Below are 20,851 nucleotides of genomic sequence, written 5' to 3'. Positions count from 1 at the left end.
TGGGGATATGGAGAATTAGGCAAGTTAGTGAGTGATGTGTGTATCCCACCTGTGCAGGCCAGGTCACCTGAGTGCTGCCCTTTCACAGAATCACAGAATAAGCAGAGTTGGAAAGGAAACTCAAGGATCATGGAGTCCAACTCCTGGACCTGCACAGGGCCCCAAGAGTCACACCATGTGCCCGAAAGCATTGTCCAAATGCTCCCTTGAGCTCTAGCAGCTTTGGTTCTGTGCCCCTTCGAGGGGAGCCTGTTCCAGCACCCAACCACCCTCTGGGGGAAAACTTTTTCCTACTATCCAACCTCAACCTCCCCTGACACAGGTTCAGGCCACTCTCTCGCATCCTGTCACTTAACACCACCAAGAAATCAGTGTGTGCCTTTCCTTTTTCCCTCACCAGGAAGCTGTATTTGAAGCACATGGGAAGGCAGCTGGGATAAAGGTGATCCAAGAGAACAGGAGGCGCTGGGAGGATCCCACCCCAGCCTCAAATGCCTCCTCTGGCACTGGGCATCCCGGCCTGCCTGGGGGCTGTCAAGGGCAGCCCCACTCCCACTGAATTACAGTGGGAGTTACATATGTAACTACGGTAGAGAACTGTGCCATGCGGTAGAGAAACGTCAGAAGGAGGCAATTTGGGACAGCCAGAAGGACGTAAATCCCATCGGCTACACGAAAAGCAGGCTCTGAGCTGATTTGGAGCGATGTGATCGCTCAGCCCACGCACGGCCGGGGCGCGCCGCACGGGGCCCGCGGCCGCGGCGAGGGGCTCCCTGAGGAAGGAGGCGGCGCTGATGATTAAACAACAACACGAACGCGAGACCTCCTTTTAGAGCAGCAGATCCGAGCCCTAACGGAGGAGGACGGGATCCTCCGGGCGTCACGGCGGAGAAAGGGCAGGGACAGGGAAAAGGACAGGGGCGGGGGCGGGAGCTGCCGCCGCGCTGAGGCGGCGCGCTCCCCTCACGGGCGGCCGCGCCGAGGGGCCGGGGCCGCCGTGCCCCGGCCGTCATTTACTCGTGTAGCCGTCACTTACTTGTGCCCCTGGCACTGCCCGGGCCGGCACAGCCCGGCGGGGACGTCCCCTGAACCCGCCCGCTGCCGGGGAAGCCGCCGGGGCCGGCCGCGCCTGCGCCGGGAGGGGGCGGGCAGGGAAGCGGCGGCGCCGCCGGAGGCTGAGGGGCAGCGGCCGCTCGGGACGGAATCGCCTTTCCCCCGCGGCTGAACCGGGACCGGCGCGGGCTTGGTGCGGTTTGTTAAGCGGCTGATAAATCGTATTTCCCTGCCCCGCTGCCCCGTACACGGCTGCGAAATATCGGGGGTCGCAAAAGCGGTGCGGCGGTGCAAGAAGCCACCTGGAGACCACTAAGAACGTATACAGTATAGAAGAATAAATATATAAAAACATACAGGCGAATAAATACGTAGAAACATATAGGAGAATAAATAAACGGGAGGGAATGTCAGGGCTCAGGACATCTCTCACCGTAAGCCTCCTTAAATGTAATGTAAATGTTCCTTAAATAAGTAAAACAGGGCTGCAGCCCCTGAGTTTGGTTTTCTGCATGGGGTCGCCCTGAGAGTTTTACCTGAAAAGCTGGAGAATTGCTGATGTGAGGAAGAAAACCCTGGGTTTAGTTAAGCTTTGCTTAAAATGGAGAGAGGATGGGGCCTTAAAATGGAGAGAGGAGTGGGATGCCTTCAAATGCATCCCTGGAAAACAGAGAAATCACAGAATCAGTGAGGTTGGAAATGACCTCTCAGACCATTGATTCCAACCCATGGGGCAACCATGGCTGAGCACTCCATGGTTTGGGACCAGATCCCACCACACCCCTGCATGACCCCCCTCAACCCATGCAGGGAGGAGCGGATGGCAGCCCTCACATTCCCATCATGTCCAAACATTTCTGGCCCCAAGGAGCCACCAGGGATTTTTCCCGTTACCCCCCAAATGTTCTACAACAGGAAATCTTGCAGCAAAAAAAAAGTTCTTTTGCAACATTTCCAGAGTATTCCCACTTCGTCCTGAGCAGAAATGCTGCAGGAACAGCCTTGCTCAGGGAAAGATGAGTGTTTGTCTCGTGGTTAGAGCCCAGGGTTCGTGGTCAGGAGCTGTGGGTTCTCATTCCAGCCTTGCCACTGAATCATTTTGAGAGCTCTGCTAGTCACTTTGTACTAGAATCAGTTAGTAATTTTCCGTTGGGATGATTTTCTGATGGAAAACACTGCTTATACCAAACTGAAATCTGGGTGAAAATCGATTTTTCCGTTGGGAATACCTTGTGTCTGGGCTGGCTAAGAAAGGAGATTCAACCCAAACTCTGCAGTGTTTGGGGGTTTCTTGCATTATTCCAAATGTTTTGCTTTGAATAGATAGGCTAAAAAATAAAATACCCCCTCCTGACTGTAATTCCAAATCATACAGCATGGTGTGAATGTGTGCCCTCATGCTCTGCTTTGCTCCCCAGGAGGTCTGCGATGTAGTGAGATTTAAATTTCTCTTTTCTGAGATGTGCACATCCCAAGCTGAGTCAGACCTGGCCCGTGGGGACAAATCCCAGCATAGGGCCACTGCTCTGGCCAGGGAAGCGCTCCATGCAGGGAAAGTGTAAAGTTCAGAGACACAAATGAGCTGTTTCACATTAACTCAGTGGCCTAAAACAAGGCACCGTGACTGGGGAGATACCCAAATGTTTTGTTCAACTAAAAAGCAGTAAAATGAAGCCCAGAGAAATGGACCTGATTTTGTTCCAGAATCCCATTTCTCTGTTCATTAAAAACAAATTTATTTCTGCCCTCTGTATAGTCATATACCGACAGTTTCTTTTAGTATAATACTTGTTCTCCTCCCACAATGTATTTGTAGGCACTGTTGAAGTCCCTTATTTGTTTTACCAAGTTAAATACTAATCATTTATTTTATCTCATAACAGCAAGTTGTGGATTATCTGCTGTCAGTCAGAATTCATCTTTTCTGAGCATGAGTGATCAGAGTCTGACACACTGTGTAATGTTTAAATGATGGCTTGCAAGAGACTTGTATGGTGGCAATAATAATTTCCCCTGCACTCTTTTAGGTACAGACAGGCCTCAAATTTGCCTTTTTTACATCTATATCACATTAGCACCTTGATTTACCCAGGTTTTTTTCTCCAATAAATAACAAAAATAAGTACAGACAAACTTACTAACTTTTGCTTAATACATTTTTCCATTTTATCTCACTTCTCTAGTACTCACATGGTTTCTTTCCAAGTGAGTGGCAAAGGAAGATATTTTCAAGAACAATTACAAGTTTCCAACTTCCAAAATCAAAGTCCTGAAATGCTTTTTATTAAAGAATCCAAGTTTAGATTATCACATATTCCCAAGCCCACATGAGGCTTAATTCATTGCTCCTTTGAAATATTCTGAAAGCTGAGGGTTAAGAGGTGTTATATTAGTGCAGAATAATGATGATTAATTTGTGCTTTGTATCAAATGCAGGAGGATGAGAATTCTCTATAATTCCAAAATCTTTCTATAAACTTGAAAATATTCTGTGGATGTATGCACCTTAAATGGAACTTAAGACCAATTTTTCACATGTGGCTGTTGTAGTTTTCCTTCAAATAACCCCTCCCTCCCCACCCCTCTTCTTCCAAGATTCTGGACAGATTCACTTAAAATACACCCTTTTGCCTTTTCATTACAGAGTAACTAATGAAAATTCCATTTTAAATGTGCTTTCTGGGAGACAGGGATGTTCTTTTTTTAGTGATTAACCAGAGCCCATATTTCAAGCAGCAGGGATAGAGCTCCAGGTAGTGTAAATCAGCATTGCCTGAGATGGCCCACAGTCCTCTCAACCCCACAGAACAATTTAGTGGGCTTAGATGACAGTTGGCATCTTTGAAATATTCTCTTTTGCAGAACTAGACTAGATGTGACACTTGCTGGAGAAGAATTCTTGCATAAATCTGTCGGAAAAGACTCAATCATATTACTTCACTAGCCATGGTAACCTTTGGAGGCCAAAGTCCAGACAGGTTGAGAAATGGAGCATGAGTCCATAAAGGTGACAATTCCATTAACTGCAATCAGAGAGAGAGGTGAATGGTGAGATAAAGACAAACGACTCCCTCTGTAAAGAAAAGAAAATATGTGTGTGCAGGGGAAAGAGGCAGAATGAACATTTTCCAGCCTTGTCGAGGAAATAAAGTGGATGCAAGTTGTGCCCCAACATCCCAACTTCCTGGTGAATGTCAAGCAGCAATGGACCTCTGAACACCCAAAAATTCCCTTTAGATGTTTATTAGTATAAAAACAGAAGGGACAAAAGTATTTATTAAAGTTCCTGCTCATGTGTGTGCTTAGGCAGTTCATACAAGCACCTGAGGGTGGGTTTTATTCTCATTTGAAGAAGTATAGCACTTCTTCAAGTGTTCCAGGAAGTAGAAGCTGGGGAATACTCTGGATGAAGTGTTTACTTGTCCATTAGACCAGGACTATTCATCTAAACAGGGAAATGGGGAAGTAAAAACCAAATTAATTCTCTGCAACAAGAAGGGATTTTTGAGTGTACAATAGGAAAAAAAGAAAATTTACTTTGGGGGATTTTTTTCTGGTTTTAACAGAAATATTAAGTTACTCTTGGATACTGGAGTGGCTGAAAAGGGAAACCCCTGTTTTAAATGCCTCTAAATATAGCTAGAAAAGTAATTCCAATTTTATCAATTTGTGGCCCATTTCCTCACATTTTGGGCAGCTCACCTTTTAATACCAAATCCAGGAGCTGATACAAATAAGTAGACAATATTTGAGGCTCCACCAAAATTCCAGTGTCTTGCCCAGGGCCTGTTCCTGCCTGCCCACTTGGCTGGACACCAATATCCTTTATTCTCAGGGGAGTCAGCCTTCCAAAAAACCACTTGGCACTCGAGTCAGGGCTGCTCTGTTTTCCTAACGTTCGTGGCAGGCAGGATGTTTTCCGACTCTGGTACCCAACAGTTGAGCATTCCAGACAGCACGGGGATTTTTCTTTTGAAACCACACTTGCAATGCCATAAGAATAAGTGAGGTTCTATGACACCCTGTGATCCTGGTGGGAAAATAGGATGACTTTGCTGTCACACAGTGATACACAAAGGGAAAATGCTCATGGCTCTTGCCACCTTTTTAAACTCTCCTTCTGTTGTGTAAATGCTGAAAAAAATCCTGGCTTAAAGTCCTGTTTTCATCAACTGGTTCCCCTCTGGGAAGATTGCCAGAAGGAGAAGACCCCCTCCCAAAATGCCTGGCCAGGAAAGCAGCCCACTGGTGCCGTGTAGCAGAGGGAGTGCTCAGTAGTCTGTGCACACAGTGTTTTCAGCTAGTGAAAATGTTGTTTGTTCCCCAGAGCACACAGTACAGATACCCCTATAACTTTTTTTTGCCTATCCCTTACACTCCTTGAATTTTAAAATCATTATTTTATCATTAACATTTTTGTTCAAGTGATTCCTGAGGTCATTGATGCCAGAGCCATCTCCAGCTGTGCAGCCTGTGCCTTGTGGAACAGACACTGCCCAGGGCAGGGCAGGCAGGTGACAGCTCAGCCAGGACTGGACTCTTCACTGCCCAGGAGCAAACAGACTGTCCTGGGAGGCAGGACATCTCCCTGGATGCCAGAGACATCTCCCACCACAGCCCTGTGCCAAAATCCAGATGTGCAAAATCGTGAAATCACAATCTGTCAAGCTGGAAATTAATTTCACAAGCCAAGCTGTGAAAATCTCCTCAAAGTTCACAGTGCCTTACATCTCCAGAAAAACAGTGAACAGAGGTTAAATATTTTTTTTCTGCAACATCCTTCCAAGGTTTTTTCCATAGGATATGACCAGCTTGCATGAAGTACTTTGTTACAGTGGTGATATATCACACAGTGGTGCCAAATCCAGTCAGTGTGGGGAGGATTGAAAAGGCTCAGCCTCCCTCCAGGCAGTGTGTCCTGATGCCATTCCTGGCACCTTCTACAAAAGGCAGATCTTATTTTGCCCTTTGAATTCCAAAACTGGTGAACACAGTCATGGGAGGCAATCAGTCAGGATCTGTTAATTTATAAAATATATAACTGTCTGTTCTCCAAGGGTAAGATTAACTGGGATCTGTACTTCCCAGATTATAAACAACACACAGCCTTTCTCCTTAACTCATTGCAAAATGTACAAATATTCCAACACCAGCTCTGTAATCTTTTAAAATCCTAAATGGAACAGGGGCTCATTCCACTGCATAAAATGAAGTTTGTAGGATCATGTAGCTACCTGCAAATCAAACACAGATAAACCAAACAGCACAAGAAATGGGGATAAAATCACCTTTTATGTAGCTGGTTCCTCCAGCAGTGAGATTGTCACGCTCTGTATACAACCCAAAACAAATTGTCTGTTTAGAATTAAAAAAGACTTCCAAAAGTCTTGCCTCCAGGGAGATCATTTTATACCACAGGGCAGATTCAGCTCTGGTGTAGGATTTCTGATTTTCATGGAATTGCACCATTAAGGAATTTGGCCCAACATCTTGCCCACACTGATGCAATTCAACTTTTAAGGGACAACTATGGGGTTTCCTCCTAAGTCAGGCCAAGTTTCTGGAACAAGGGAAGTCTGTAAAAGAAACCGTTGGAGGGATGTTTTAGTCTGGCATTTAGGAACATTCCCATATTAGAAAACGTCACAGGATTTATTTTGTATGTCTTGCACGTTAGAATTTCGTGCTTTTTCTTCTTTCCTTTCAGAGACATTGTCAGTAGGTGGTCACGGCAAAACTGGATAAACCCCAAAGAAATGTAATGAAATTATTATAGATGGAGTGAATAGAAAGACATTTGTGGATCCAGTTTGTTCTGCCTCATCTTTATTATATAAACCTATTTTCCATACTTAATGTGTTGCCTGAGCTTGCAATATATGATTAACAGAACGTCTGCACCACTCAGGACTCTGGAGAAAAATGTGAGATGTTAATTTGCCAACATTTTAGGTAACTTTAAATATTCTGGGCGTGACTGATCTCACAGAGTGCTTTGGATTTATGCCTTGCATGACAGATGGAAATCTGAATACACACACTGATGCTGTCACTGATGTTGAAAACTTCTGCACAGGAACAAAGAGCTGTAACACTTCCCTGCTCCTGGAGCTAACCTGGTATTTCCTAAAACCATGCAGCTCCACAGGTCATGGCCCAGCAAGCAGGAGTTTCCCCAGCTCTTCCTGCCAGCGCTGCAAGTACCGGGCGCCGTGACGGGGTGGAAATGTGATGCTGTCAAGGGTCTGGGGGAGATTATTCCCTTCCCTCTGCAGTTGTTTGAGCTGCCCAGACAGCATGAAGCAGATACTCATGTTCTTAAGGCTTCCTGGGAAAATCAACACTGTCTCAAAACCATACTAGAACCAAAACTATGGAAAGATTAATCAAGTTTGAGTCAAGAGGGAAGAAGGATGCAATAGCTTGTGACAGCAGTGAGCTGGTAAATGATGTGCTCAATGCTGAGCTCTCTTACCAATCAGAACATTCAGGGCATCACACCAAAAACTCCTTTGGACTACTGACATAATATTTGAAAGAACATGGAATACTATAGACTTTCCTACTTGCATTCTTACACTAATCTTAAAGCCTCAGTATAAATCAAATGGAGCAAATGCTCTCAGTAAATTAAGATATATAGAAAAATATGTGTAGGATATATTTTAATGTGTGTACAAGAGATACAAAAACCTTTGGTACAGCTGCAGTTCTCACAAGCAGCAGAATGATCCTTCTTCAGGCATTCTTTAAAATCCCATTCTGCTTTGGTAACCTCTGGATTTTACAGTTTGTCTTTCCAAAGCCATGATAAAACCATCATAGCTTTAATCAACTTTTTGGGTCATTGGCCAGTCAGAAAAGCTGAAAGTGAAATAAAAAAACAAGACATGACAAAACTCAGAAATACTGGACATATTTGCCATTTCTGTCAGCAACAGCTACGAGTATTGTGATAAAGCAAGATAAGAAATTGAGGAAGGAAACAAGTGGTAATTATTTATGCATTCTTATTTTAGAGTATTTTATGTCTGATTGTTTCAAAATGGGGAGGAATATATGACTGGGTATGTAACCCCACCCTCTCCAAGAATTGCTGGGATCATTGTTTGTGAGTGTATCCAAACACCAGAACAGTTTCCTTACCTCCAGTCTGTTGCAGTCATGGAAATGCCATGGGATGTTCTGGTGGACACCTCGTCCCCATGGTCACAGCATACACTGGGAAGTCGTCATCTTGGGACATATGGGACTGGAAAATTAGAATGGCACATAATTATCCCATATTTCCTTTCATGGAATCCTGGCCACTGAGGGTCAGCAGCTAAGAAGCAAATCCATGTGCAGGGCATGACTCTGCCATAGTGGTCACAGGACCTGATGTGTGGTTGCTAAGAGCTCAACCTCATCCTTCCTGACCACTATCACAGTCACCTTGAATGCCAAGTGCCCTGCTACAACTTAACTCTGGTTTTTGTCCTCCTTACTTTATTGCTTTTAAATAAACTGGCAGCTCAAAGTTTCATCAAAGTTGTTTCATATGCTTTTCTGCTTTAAAAATCCCTTCTGAGGATTGTCTACTCAACACGAAGCTTTAAGAAATCACATTGATCTGGAATAAAAAAATATCTGTTTGAGCTGTTTTGTTTAATGTTAGTGGAGGAAAGAAATCTCACATAGAGCTGTGGATGTGACTGTTTTCCATCCTTTGAGAGAATGAATGTTCTAAGTCAGCTCAGTGGTACTTGTGCAACTGAGTTTCCAACACTGAAAACTGACACCGATACCATGACCTGAATAACTTAAAATTTTGAACCAAGAGTCATGTCCCCCTGTAAAAGAAACACCTCCCAAATTAAAACTCCAACTGCTCCATTTTGAGCTAAAAAAACTATTTTTCCTGTATGCTGCTGTCTGTATTGGGCTTCAAACCAAAACTGAGTGAATGCAGAAGAGGAAGCCTGATGTACAGCAGTTAAAATATATGGAGGATTTGAGGGGTTTTGGTACATCAAACCCTTCAGAGCACAATATATTTGCAGTTTGGTATTGCAGGCATTTCCCTACCCACTGCAAGGTTTAATCTGTCATGGAAGAATACATGGAGGAATATGTTGCTCTCAGATGATATCACAGGCTGGTCATGTCCTTGCTATGTTAACTTATTCTCAAGCAGAAGAAAATCAGTGTTACCTGTGGTGGGGGGTACCTTGGTTAGCTTGTTCTCTTTCATTTTACATACTCCTATTGGAGGGAACCAATTCAGAGGTTGAGAGTGGTATTTTTGGCCTTTAAATCATGGCTGTTCAAGGTAATCCCTATTTTGCAAATGGCCCACAATGTTATCTTCATTTGTTACCTATTGCCAGATTTATTCCATAGAATTTTGCATGGATCCCAGAACCAGGGAGGCTTCTGGCTGAAATTCCTCCCAGCTCAGCTCCCAGCAGTCCATCCCAGCCCTTTCCAGTGTGTTTAGCCTGCAAAACCCCACGTTGGGACTCTGGGTTAAGCAGCAATGTTTGGGACACCCACTTGATGTCCTTAATATTGGATGACAGGAAAGCAGGGGCTGGAATGAGCCACTGCTTTTGGTTTGCAAGGTCCTGAAGCCCTGAGCTGTGGTTCATGGGGATCTCTGCTCTTTGACAACACTTCCCACCATGTGTTCCAGCCAGGAAGATGGATGTACCTTAGTTAAAGTGAGTCATTCACTGAACCTGGGCCAAACTTTGAAGCAAATCTGGGCCAGTTTACTGCCTCAAGAGGAAACCTGGTTTTTGCATGAATTAGATGTGAAAATAAGCAGAGCCTGACTGACATCTCCTCTGAATTCCAACTGTAAGGGTAAAACCCAGAGGGCATGAGCCTCAGGCATGACAAAAATGAGGAGGGGAAAGTAAGGTTTCCTGTCTACCCTGCAAGAGCCAGAGAGACACATGTAACTTAGGACTTGGGTAAATTGTTAATGATTTATACAGTAATTAAGTAATGTTTATAGAATGGCTTACATATGTAAATGGCTGTAAAGATGCTTACGATTTTCCTGCACTCTCCAATTAAACCAACTTTCATTACAGAACAAAACAATTCCATCCCAACTTGTTACACCAGTTCTTTAGCCAGGCAGCTTTGCAGTCACTGCTCCCAGCTCGAACTGGGCTGTTGTGTTTCTCTGAGGAAACTTCTGTGCTGGTTTGTAGTTGTTTTAATTCCATCACAGATCACATTCTGTTTAATGATAATTTGATTTTGCATTGCAAGACCCAGATGTACATTAGGAGGTCATAACCTTTCCATTTATCTCGTAAAGTAACTATTTTTTCCCTGAGTTCCATCAGGTTAAAACAGTTAGCAATTTTTCTCCTTGAAGTGTCCCTTCAGCTTGGCCAAGATATATAATAGATCAGTGTAGCTACAAATGCATTACAACATTAGTCATCAATTAGTTTTAAACCATCGCTGTAATATATCATTTATCCAGCTTGCTGTAGCACTATTGTGAACATTTAATTTTTTAAAGGCATCTTGATTTTTTAACCTGACGGCTGCATCCCCCTTTTGTCTCCTGTACAGACATCTCCTTAAGGAACAATAAAAATTAGATTTGTTTGACCTGCACTCAGGGTTCGTTTAAGCGAGATGGATTTTAATTGCTCTGCCCAGTCTACCAGACAGCTTTTATGTAATATTCCAGACATTTACGCACTGTCTTTTCCCTTGCTGTAAGCAGGTGTGTGTGCCCACAAATGCCTGTAAAGCAGCTCTTACAATTCATTTCACATCTCTGACAATCCTCTGGGAAATTGCTTTCTCTGAGATACTGTTGGCATCAAATTAAGGCCTCCGGTCATTGCTACTTCTTCCCTCCTATTACCATTTCCTTTTGTCTTTAAGATTCACCTTCTTGTGTGGCTAATTCTAACAGGATCTCGATGAGGATTGTGTTCCTTGGGCTTGTGTTGTCATTATATGGCACAGGTGACTCATCCCTGCATCTGAGAATGGCTAAGGGCCTTACCTGTCTCTCCCAAAATCTCAGATTGTCCTTGCAATAAGATCTACAATTTGAAGAGGTTTGGATTATAAAGCAGCTCAAACTGGGAGCAGCAGGTCTGTGCCACAGTCCCTCAGTATCTTTTAGGATCTCTAACCTCATTTAGGAAGTCACGCGAGGAAGTTATCACAGCACTGACTCAGAGCCCGGAACACCCCGGCTGCTCTGCCAGCTTCGAGTGGAGGCACCATGAGCTCACATTTGCTCAGGATGAACCTTATTTGCTCCAGCTGCTCCATCAGGGAGAGGAGAATCTCATGTGGAGAGTTCTCTCCCTGCTATCTCTCCCCTTCCACTTGTGATACAATCTGAAGATGAGGTCCTCTGTTTTTCCTCTTCTCCCCATTCCTAAAAAGGAAGATTTGCCTGTCCCGTGAGTTACCGAATCAGCACAAAAAAATGGGCCTCCTAAGCAGTTCTTTGTGCCTACAGCTGGTTCTGGTCTCCTCTCTGTAGGACACACACATGCACTTAATTCCCAGTTGTGCTGGGTGCCTATTAAAAGAACAAATCTACAAGTGAGGAGGGTCTCTTCTGCCGTGTCAATGGAAGTGAAATACGTAAATCTCCTGCATGCTGAGGCAAATGAATGCTCCAAGTGCTTGGGAGAACAGCTGGGAAAGAAAATAAACAGTTTTTATTCTGCTGCAAAGTGTCACGGATCCAACTTGCTAAGCTGATCCTCATGTGGCACTTTGTGCCTTCTCCACGATTCTGCCTACTGCTTCCAGGGAGGGGAAATCAGAGTGCTCAGCGCTTCAGCCAGCACAGAGAAAGGCACAGATCAGCTTCTCCCACAGTGGTACAGCCAGCATGGTGCAGAGCAGCAAGGGAGCACAGGAGGGGAAAGGACAATTCCAGCCAGGGGCCCTGGGAGGGAGTGGAGGTGAAGATCATGGTGAGCCACGGAGAAAGCAGAGAACAGAGAGACCTGCCTGTCTTGCCAGCCTGGGAAGCCAGAAGAGAGTTTGGAATAATCTTCCTCCATGCCACTGCGTTTCTCTCTTTTTATCTGCTAGTGGTAAATCCCAGTCACTCAGGAGATGTCCTGGAGTGAGATTGGTATGTGATGATGAGGGAATCACAAAACATTTAAAGAAATGAAGGGTTCTGTAGGAGACTGTGGAAGGAAATCCTGTGTTCTTTTCTTGAAGCTGAACAGAATTGCACACTTGACAAAACAACTACACAGCTCAAGGAATTCACCTTCCACTTGCCCTGCCTAGGCCAGCACCCCAGTGCCACCATAAACACATTGATGGTTTCCCTCCATGAAGGAGAAGTCTCCTCATGAGAGAGGAGCAGTAGAACATGGTCACTGATCATTGTGCCATCAGTGGAAGAAATTCAGATGAGGCATTGACTAAGGGCCTTAGAAGACACTCGATGCAGAATTTGTGAACACAGCAGTGACGTCAAGAAAGGGTTGGGAGGTCCAGCACACTTACTTTGCATGTGGACACATAATTCTTAATTTCATATTCTGTGGGTTTTTTCCCTGGGGCTTTTATATCCATCAGTAAGCCACACCAATATTTTTTACTTCCCTGACAGAAGCACTGAAAATCAGAACCCATTTATTTAGTACCAAACAAATGCAGAAATAAGAGCAGGCTGTAGCACTAGAATACACATTTGTAACCCTCTGAGGACCAGATGCAGCAGAGCTGGAACACTTAGCAGCTGTAATGTGCACTGAGAAGTCACATTTGCTCAAGAAAAGCCACATTACTTATATTAATTGGATGTGTCCAGCTCATCCTGAGTCCACTTAAGCCTTGGCAAACCTCTAGCTCTGAGCATAACAAAGGTATTAATACTGATATTCCTTTATATTATCCCATTTACATAACGACTCCCACCTTTGCAGCCTAATACTTATTCTTTGGAACAGAGAGAACTTTTGACTCATATCTGGACTGAGTTGCCAAAACCTCCTAAATTTAGAGATGCTTGGAACAAGAAAGGGAGTTTGGTTCAGGCCCATCCACAACAGCAAATTAAACACAAGTCATCATCTGTGTGAGCGACATTTTCGGCATGTCCAGAGCCTGGCAGGAGCTGACATTCCTTCTCCCTGAAAGATTTACAGAATTTGTGCATTGAAAAGCATTGAGGTAAACCCTGGTCTGAGGCCCAAGTGCATAAATTAAACCTGTCCCCTCCCTTCAGTAAATTACAGACGTACACGCCGTAGGTTGGCTCGCTGTGCTCTTGGCAACTCCAACAGCTCTGTGAGTGTGTGTTCACAGAAAGGGAGTTTGTGTCATTCTCACACATTTACATTTTATTTTCTGAGATTTTGGTGCAAGGAATATGTTGTACATCATTTCTTCCCTTCATTCACATCAGATACTGTGTTAAACAGGCTGAGGAAAAAGAGTAATATTAAAATGTTGGCACGTGTTGCATTTTCCCAGCAGAAGCTGTGTCGCCTGCACATCACTTTGGTTTAAATGATGTAGGTCAATGTTAGGTCAGCAAGAGGTGCTGGATTAGCATCTGAGAGACTGAGGACCTCTCCTCATTCACAAGTCCAGATCAAGAAATGGCATTAAAGCTTTGTGTACAAACTGCCTTAGAAGACAGGATATTTCCTGAGGCCAACCAAGTGCTCACCTGTTCCTCCAGCCCATGGTTTATATGGAAACCAAACTGGCCAGTTGGCAGAATTACAAGGGTCTGACACTACCAAACTGCTTCTTCAAACACTGTCAAGGTTTTCATGAGCTGCATATTTGCAGAAGTCCATGTACCTGTGAAATAACTGAATCACTGTCTTCCATGTGTCAAAATGATGCCATTTCTGGGCTGTTCCATCTTCCTCCCACAGACCTGCCACGTTTTAGGTGGAATGCATGGCCTGAAAACCCAAATATGTGAAGCAGCTCAGACTGGCTCTAGAGAAGGGACAGTGAATGGCACTTGGAACCCCAAAAAACATCCCAGAGGGATGCAGCTCACTCCAGGCTTTCAGCCTCCCAAACTGGATTATCTGTGTGAAGATTTTCTCAATGACCTGAAGAACCAGTAGAATTTCATTGAAGGCTGAAAGCCTCATGTAATCAGACAACATGAGAATTCAGGTTTCTAAAAAAACACCAGTATTTTGAGCATACTGCAGAAACTGCTGCTACAAAGTTATGCAAATTCCAGATCTTCTGTTTCTGTAAATAAGAATTTTCCATGCAAGAACATACAGAGGAGACAGTCATGTGCTCTAGCCTGAACAGGGATCAGGAAATTCAGGCTCTAGTCCAGCTCCATTCAGACACTTCTGCTCACTGGCTTCCATTTTCCATGGTGAGACCAAAACAATGGTAATAAAAATCACAATGAAAGCAATTGAAAAATATTTGCATAATTATTTAGCATGTGTTTGCATGCTTTGCATGTTAAACAAGGGATTGTTCTTCATCCCACACTCTCAGAACAGATAGGGAAGTAGAAAGTGTGGAGCTGAGTGGGAACAAAACCTGATGTGTGTAGAAGTAAATTCAGTTCTGTAGGAAAACAAGCTGAAATGTGTATTCAAGAGAGACTAAATATTAAAAGATTCACAGCCAGGTGGAAAAAAATCAGGGAGTTCATATAGAGAACAAAGCCTGTGACACTGAAAGAAGGATGGAAATAATTGTGGAAGAAGCTGATGAATGGTGGGCCAGACTGGAAATACTGGTAGAGCTGAAGGTGGTATGTGACAGATGAACAAAGGATCAGGATGATGATGATGATGATGATGATGATGATGATGATGATGATGAAGAAGAATCCCTTTTCTGTTTTCATGGATGGAAGATGAGTCCTGCTGACTCAGGGTGAAACCCAGACAGGGACTGGGAGATTCCTCTGCTGCAGGGCAAGGGCCACTGGGAAACCTCGGTTATCAGGGATTTCAGCCACTTCCAAAGCCCTGCTGAAGCTAAGCACCTGCCTGGGGAAGATATTGCTCAACAAACCTTTGATATGGCACATTTAGCAGCAGGTTCAACCAGTAATTCATTGAACAAAGCATTCAAGGCAATGGGACAAACCCACATGGGAATAAGCCTGAGTCACATCGTGCAGGAGTGGCACCCCTGAGCTGAGCCCATCCTGGAGCTGTTCCCTCTTCATCCATTCAGGATCTGCCACAGATCGAGTTCTCCATCTGAAATACCAAGTTCTTCCTCATCTGGGACAATTTTACTGCCCTGATTTTCAGACATCACTTTATGTGGACATGGCAGATGAAGTTTTCTGAACACTCACCCAGGGAGATGAAAATATCAGCAGGAATTAACAGAGATGTCACCTTGGCAGATTTAATTTGCTGTGTTCCCTCGGTGCTTTGCCAACTTTCAGCTGAGGCTAGTTGTATGATCTGTTGAATTAAATTGGGGAAAGGCTGATTTGAGAACAAAAAGTGGAGCTGAAGAGGAGCTGGGGGTTCCATACTCAAGGAAGTAAAATGATAATCCCCTATCAAAAGACAAATATGTGATACTCTGGCAGTAAAATTCATAAGTGCATCATGAGTTATAAATTAAAAAAAAAAAAAAAAAGACAAAGACATAAAGAAAAACAGAGTAATCAAACCATGGGAGAACTGCAAGAAAAACAGCTGGTTCAGATATTCATATTGACAAAACTCTGGCTGGATATCAAATATATGTCTTCCCACCCCAAAATCCTGACAGTTTCAAGGGAGCACAAACATCCCTTATCATTCTACATCATTAATTGCCAGTCTTATTCTGTCCAGCTACCAGAGCACTGACCTCTGAATGCAGATACAAGTGGTTCTTCTCACCCTTTACCCCACAGTACAGCCCTGTGGGTTCACGTGGGGAGAAACATGACTTGCCATATGGAACATATCAGTCAAAGTATTTTTATCTTAAATAGAGAGCCATTCATGATCCCCCACTGGTTTTTGCCATAAAACCAAGACAAAGTGGGGTTGTTTCAGCACTGTCTGATCTCAGGGAATGTGGATGGATGGCCATCCAGTTTTGCTGCTGTCTGGAATAGAATTTCTTCATGCAAGGAGCACATTTAGCTGTCTGCAAATTCCAGAGATGTTTTCAGTAGAAGTGCAAGGTTGTGCTACCAAAGGAGAACATGAGCCAAAGATGTTCTATTATCCATATCCTATTAAAGGTCAGCCAGAGCTCTTACCTCAGTGCTGTAATGTGACCAGAAACTTAATTGAAAATATACGAAAAGGTTATTAACGAAGAGATGAAACCGTAGTAAATTTAATATAGCCCACAGAAGGACTCTTGCTAGAAAAAGAAGGTTACATAGATAGATAGATAGATAGGCCTTTAATTAAGGTGTATTGCTGGGTTAAGTGTAAATTTTCCAAGCAAAAATGAAGATAGAAAACTGGTAATTGCTTCCAATTTATAGTATAAAAATCAGTCATATTCATTTTACTTCCTATGACAGCCTTAGTTAATTCTAAGCTTCATTCACTTAATTGGAAGGGAGAATTCTTTGAGTAAAAACATAAGGAATTGAGAAAAGAGACAGGCAGATTGCAAGAACTGAATGAACAGCACTTTAAATGAAATCATTAAAACCCCTCATCTAAGATTCTCAGTAGATTCATGTTTGCTGTCCTCAAGGGATATTTATTATCAAAGCTGAGTAGGAAAAGACTGGGAATTATATCAGGAAAAAAAAAAAAAATTCTAATGCTTTCTTGAAAATTGAATCTGAAGAACTCCCTGCTTCTATTACTGTCATAATTTCTCCACGTCTCAAAGTTAGTGTAGAGTAGAAACTCAAATATTTCTCTCATTGACACCTCTTGCAGCTCTGGTGTCACCTGTAACACAAAGGTTCTCTTGCACAGGAACTACATTTACCTCAACCAAATTCTCTTTGTTCACAACAGACTTAGAGTACGTTCAAGGAGGGCTTTGTTATGAATATTCTCACAACTTTCTTTGCATAAATCAGTCACAGGGAAAAAAAAAACGCCTTCTTGAAGCGGTGTGTCTTTGTGGGTTTAGGAGTTCACCGATGGTGATTAGGAAACAATCCGTGGTGGCTGAGGTGGCAGATAAGAAGCAGAGATGTGAAGAGCTGACATTTAAAAGTAATAGTCCTGGAGAATACCGGTGATTCACAAGAGCAGATATCAGAATCACTTGATGACTACTGTTGAATAATAAGTCTGCATCCCTTTCGTTGCCCTAACGAAGATTGACTTCTGAGAGGGGTTTTGTTCCTCAGGGTGAATATTCACAGAGCTTCATGATGTGTACCTGCCTGCTCTCCTTCCTCTGACAAAGCCCAACACAGGAGGGCTTCTCCAAATTTACAGTTCGTGGACAGGAGAAAGAATTCTGTAATTAGAATCAGCCAAGGTGCATGGAATTTTAGTCCCTCCATGCATAAATGAAAACTATCACGAATGCATTCCTGCTGTGGGCAGTGGGTTCTGCCTCAGGCAAATGCATCAGCAGCACCATTCCCAAGTCTTTTGGGGATCCATTTAAGCAACCACCTGAAAAGGATCCACAGCAGAAAGTGGGGAAAGCTGAGGCAAAGAAGATACTAAACCTCTCCATGTCAGAAGTTAAATTAAGAAGGTAGGGAAGTTACTCAAGGAATGGTTTTGGTCTACATCTCTGGTTTCTGGAGGGAAGTGACAAGGGACACTGCGCCATCAATTGAAATATGAGAAGGTTAAAACGTCCAGATGCAAATCGTTCAGAAATATAAAATAATCATGCCGCAAAAGTAATTAACACTTTCAACTTTCAAAGGGCTAAGGAAGCTTTAACTAATTAAACAGTAAGGTTAGAGTAATTAAAACTCAGATGTTTGGTTGCTAAGGGGAACAGAATAATAGACTGAATTAATTATCATAAAGAATTCAAGACTAAAACACTGAAACATTCCTATGTTTACGTGAAAGGAATGAGCTCTCAGTATGTCAAGAACATTGAAGGTAGCAACAATAAATTTTTATCTGTCAGCAGGAAGGGAAGATAGAGCTCCAGAAAGCCCAGGGAGGATTAGGGAGAACAGTAGACAATTGACAGTGAAACACAGACAAAGCTGGGAACATAACTGTAAAGTGCTTGAGGAAATCCCTAAATCCACTGGTATTAAAGCATTTACAGTGACTTTTCAATTTCATGGCAGCCTCACTATCAGAGAGTTCTGTCATTTCTGACAGTGGAAGCAAGCTCAGGTCTTCAAGTCAAAAAAGCTTTAGTGAGGTTTGAAGTTACTCCATGAAAGAATTTCAGATGATTCCCAAGATACAGCCAATAGCTACCAGTGAGCCTTAGCTGGGAATACAGAAACAAGTTTAAAAAAGGTAAGATAAAGGATGAAACTGAAGCATTTCAGCTGCTGGATAGGGAGCACACACTGTCAGGGTTCAGTGATACCTTATCACAGCAGCAAGACTTTCCCCAACCTTTGCTTCTGCCTCTGAGCTACTTTTGCCAAAATTTGTAATTACACCCAGAACTGGATCATTGAAATAACCCAAGTAAAAGAAAAAATTGAATAAAACCCAGGGGATTGTCTATTTTCCTTAGTCCAGATTATGCCCATGATCTAATTGAAAGCACAGCTCCACACTCAGCTGGACTGGCACCAAGAGGAGCCATGTATGAGGGCAGAAATGAACTTCCAAGAGAAGAATTTTGTTATAATGGCTTCAATGATTTGCTTTTGTTTTCAGTAGACATAAAATAATTTGCCTTCAGGAAAAGAGAAGTGAGATCACTTCCATATTCCAAGGGGAAAATGAGCATCCAGGTAGTTACCACAAACTTGCTGAAATGTTGGGAGTTCACAGCCCACCTTCCCCTTCTCACTGAGAGGCACAGAGCAAGAACATTATTTTGGCTCTAAAAGTCAGTTCTGATAAATATTTAAGAAATAAACCCTAAAAAGAACTTCTCTGATATCTGAACAGAGTAAGATATGAAAACCCAGCAAAAACTGAAGAAATCTAATGGAAACTCCTTTTGCTGTCAGTAAGAGCAGGGTCTAGATAAGCATAAGAAGGGAAGGGGGTTATTTCAGGGAACAAATGTCCACAGATCTTGCCCAGAGGAGCAGACCCAGTCCCACCCTGTACCAGTTCCTTCAACAAACTCAGAGCTGTTCCACCACAGCTCCATCCTGCAGTGGTTGTGACAGGACACAGCATGTGTAGGGAAATGCAGCTGTTAACATGAACTCCTCACTGCATTTCCTGCACATGAGACCTCTCTTACCTGATCCTTTTGCCTGTTTGCCTGCTCTGACACAACCATGAAGTTCTGGATCCCAAAGCTCACCCAGGCCCAGGAGTTACTGCTCACCCAGCTGGTTCAGGCACCATTTCTGAGCATCCTTCTCTCATCCCCTCTCCTGCCACCTCTGCATCTTTGGGCCTTTTCATTTGGATCTTTCTCTTTCATTTTTAAACCTCTACTTCTTCCAATGTGCAGAGTCTTTACCAGCCTGGTGGCACCTTCCCTGTCAGTGTTATAATAGGCTGGAAGGCAGGAGTGATTTATACAATCACCCCTGTGCTAAGAGATAACTGTGTAAGTGGTCTGAGCTCTCATGGACAGTGCACAGAGCAGGAGAGCAGAAGCCTGAGCTCATCCTGCCCCTGACACCCAGCTCAGCCTCAGGCCAGTTCCACAGCCTGATCCCAGCCCTGCTGAAATCATCACAAAGGGCTGCTGGATCTAACAGCACAGGATGAGCTCCTGCATCTCTCCTCTGCTGCTGTCTCAAGGTGTCTCTAGGGTGAAAGCGAGTGAAGTGTTTTCAAAGATTTCAAGTACTACAGTTGTCATCCCACAATTCTTATTCATCCCCGATAATTCCTGCCTGTGGGAGTAGGCCCGTTGGCTCCATAGTCGTCATTATTTGTAACATTTCTTGTATTATTCACAACACATCTCCTTCTCTGACATACTTCTATTAATTTTAGCATTGGAACATTTTTAGCAGCAAGCTTTACATATTCAACAGATGCATGATATAATTAACCAAGAAATGTCGTAAGAAACACAAAGAAAATATTCTTCTCATTATATTCAATATTTAATTGTTCACAGTTATTCTCAAGTCAAACCTTCTGCTGCTCAGAGAGAGTTGTCACAGATCACTTACATTGTTTCATGAGGTTTTTTTTAGTGAGCCTAAGAGCTCATTTTCTTAGTTTTAGACTTTTACTCTATCAAAATGAAAAAGGAAAATCACACCCTAGATAAGGCTGTGGCATTAGTATGTAACCCCCAGTTTTGAAAACACTCTGTAAGGATATTTTTTACTGCATCAAACAAAGGTTTGCAAGTCTTGTCCTATACTGAATCTACCTGATGGAAATTTCAGCAGCCCCATAATGATGCCAGGATTTACATCCTCAAAGTAGGTCTAGAACAGATAAGGGTTTGGCCAAGTTTGCCAAAGTTTAATTTTATAATTAAAATGGGGCTCAATATTATTAATATAATTAAAGAGTGGCCCAAATTTTTTTACTTCATTATCCTAAAAGTTGGAATTGCTCGTTCTCTCCTCTGCCATCCATTCTGTGCTGTTGTTACTACAGAATGAAGCAAATATTTTTTCCTCTAGGAAAGAAACTTACAGGACAGAGATTCCCAAGGTGGTCTGTAGAGTAGTTGTCTTCTCTTTTTCTGTTCCAAAAGGAGTGGTAATGAGCCAAAAATCTGCTACAAATGCCACCTATAAAGAGAGAAAAAACGTTGCTAAGACACTCTGAGT

The 20,851-nt window shown here is 43.1% G+C and overlaps 1 protein-coding gene across 2 annotated transcripts in view; it reads right to left on the bottom strand.

Annotated features, from left to right (window-relative positions):
- FGGY (FGGY carbohydrate kinase domain containing) overlaps positions 1–20,851 on the bottom strand; it is a 202,553-nt gene that overhangs the window by 124,441 nt on the left and 57,261 nt on the right. The window contains exons 2-3 of one of the 2 annotated variants that reach the window (XM_058842959.1): positions 20,715–20,812; positions 8,200–8,305 (exon numbers count right to left, since the gene is read on the bottom strand). The gene's annotated coding sequence lies outside the window, so the exon portion shown is untranslated. Of the gene's footprint in view, positions 1–1,036; positions 1,118–8,199; positions 8,306–20,714; positions 20,813–20,851 lie in introns of those variants that run through there. The other variant, XM_058842960.1, reaches the window with a different exon arrangement.

The sequence above is a fragment of the Poecile atricapillus genome, chromosome 7 (assembly GCF_030490865.1).
Source record: "Poecile atricapillus isolate bPoeAtr1 chromosome 7, bPoeAtr1.hap1, whole genome shotgun sequence".
NCBI lineage: Eukaryota > Metazoa > Chordata > Aves > Passeriformes > Paridae > Poecile > Poecile atricapillus.
The sequence above is the reverse complement of the archived record's forward strand: the minus strand, read 5'-3'. Positions and strand labels throughout refer to the sequence as shown.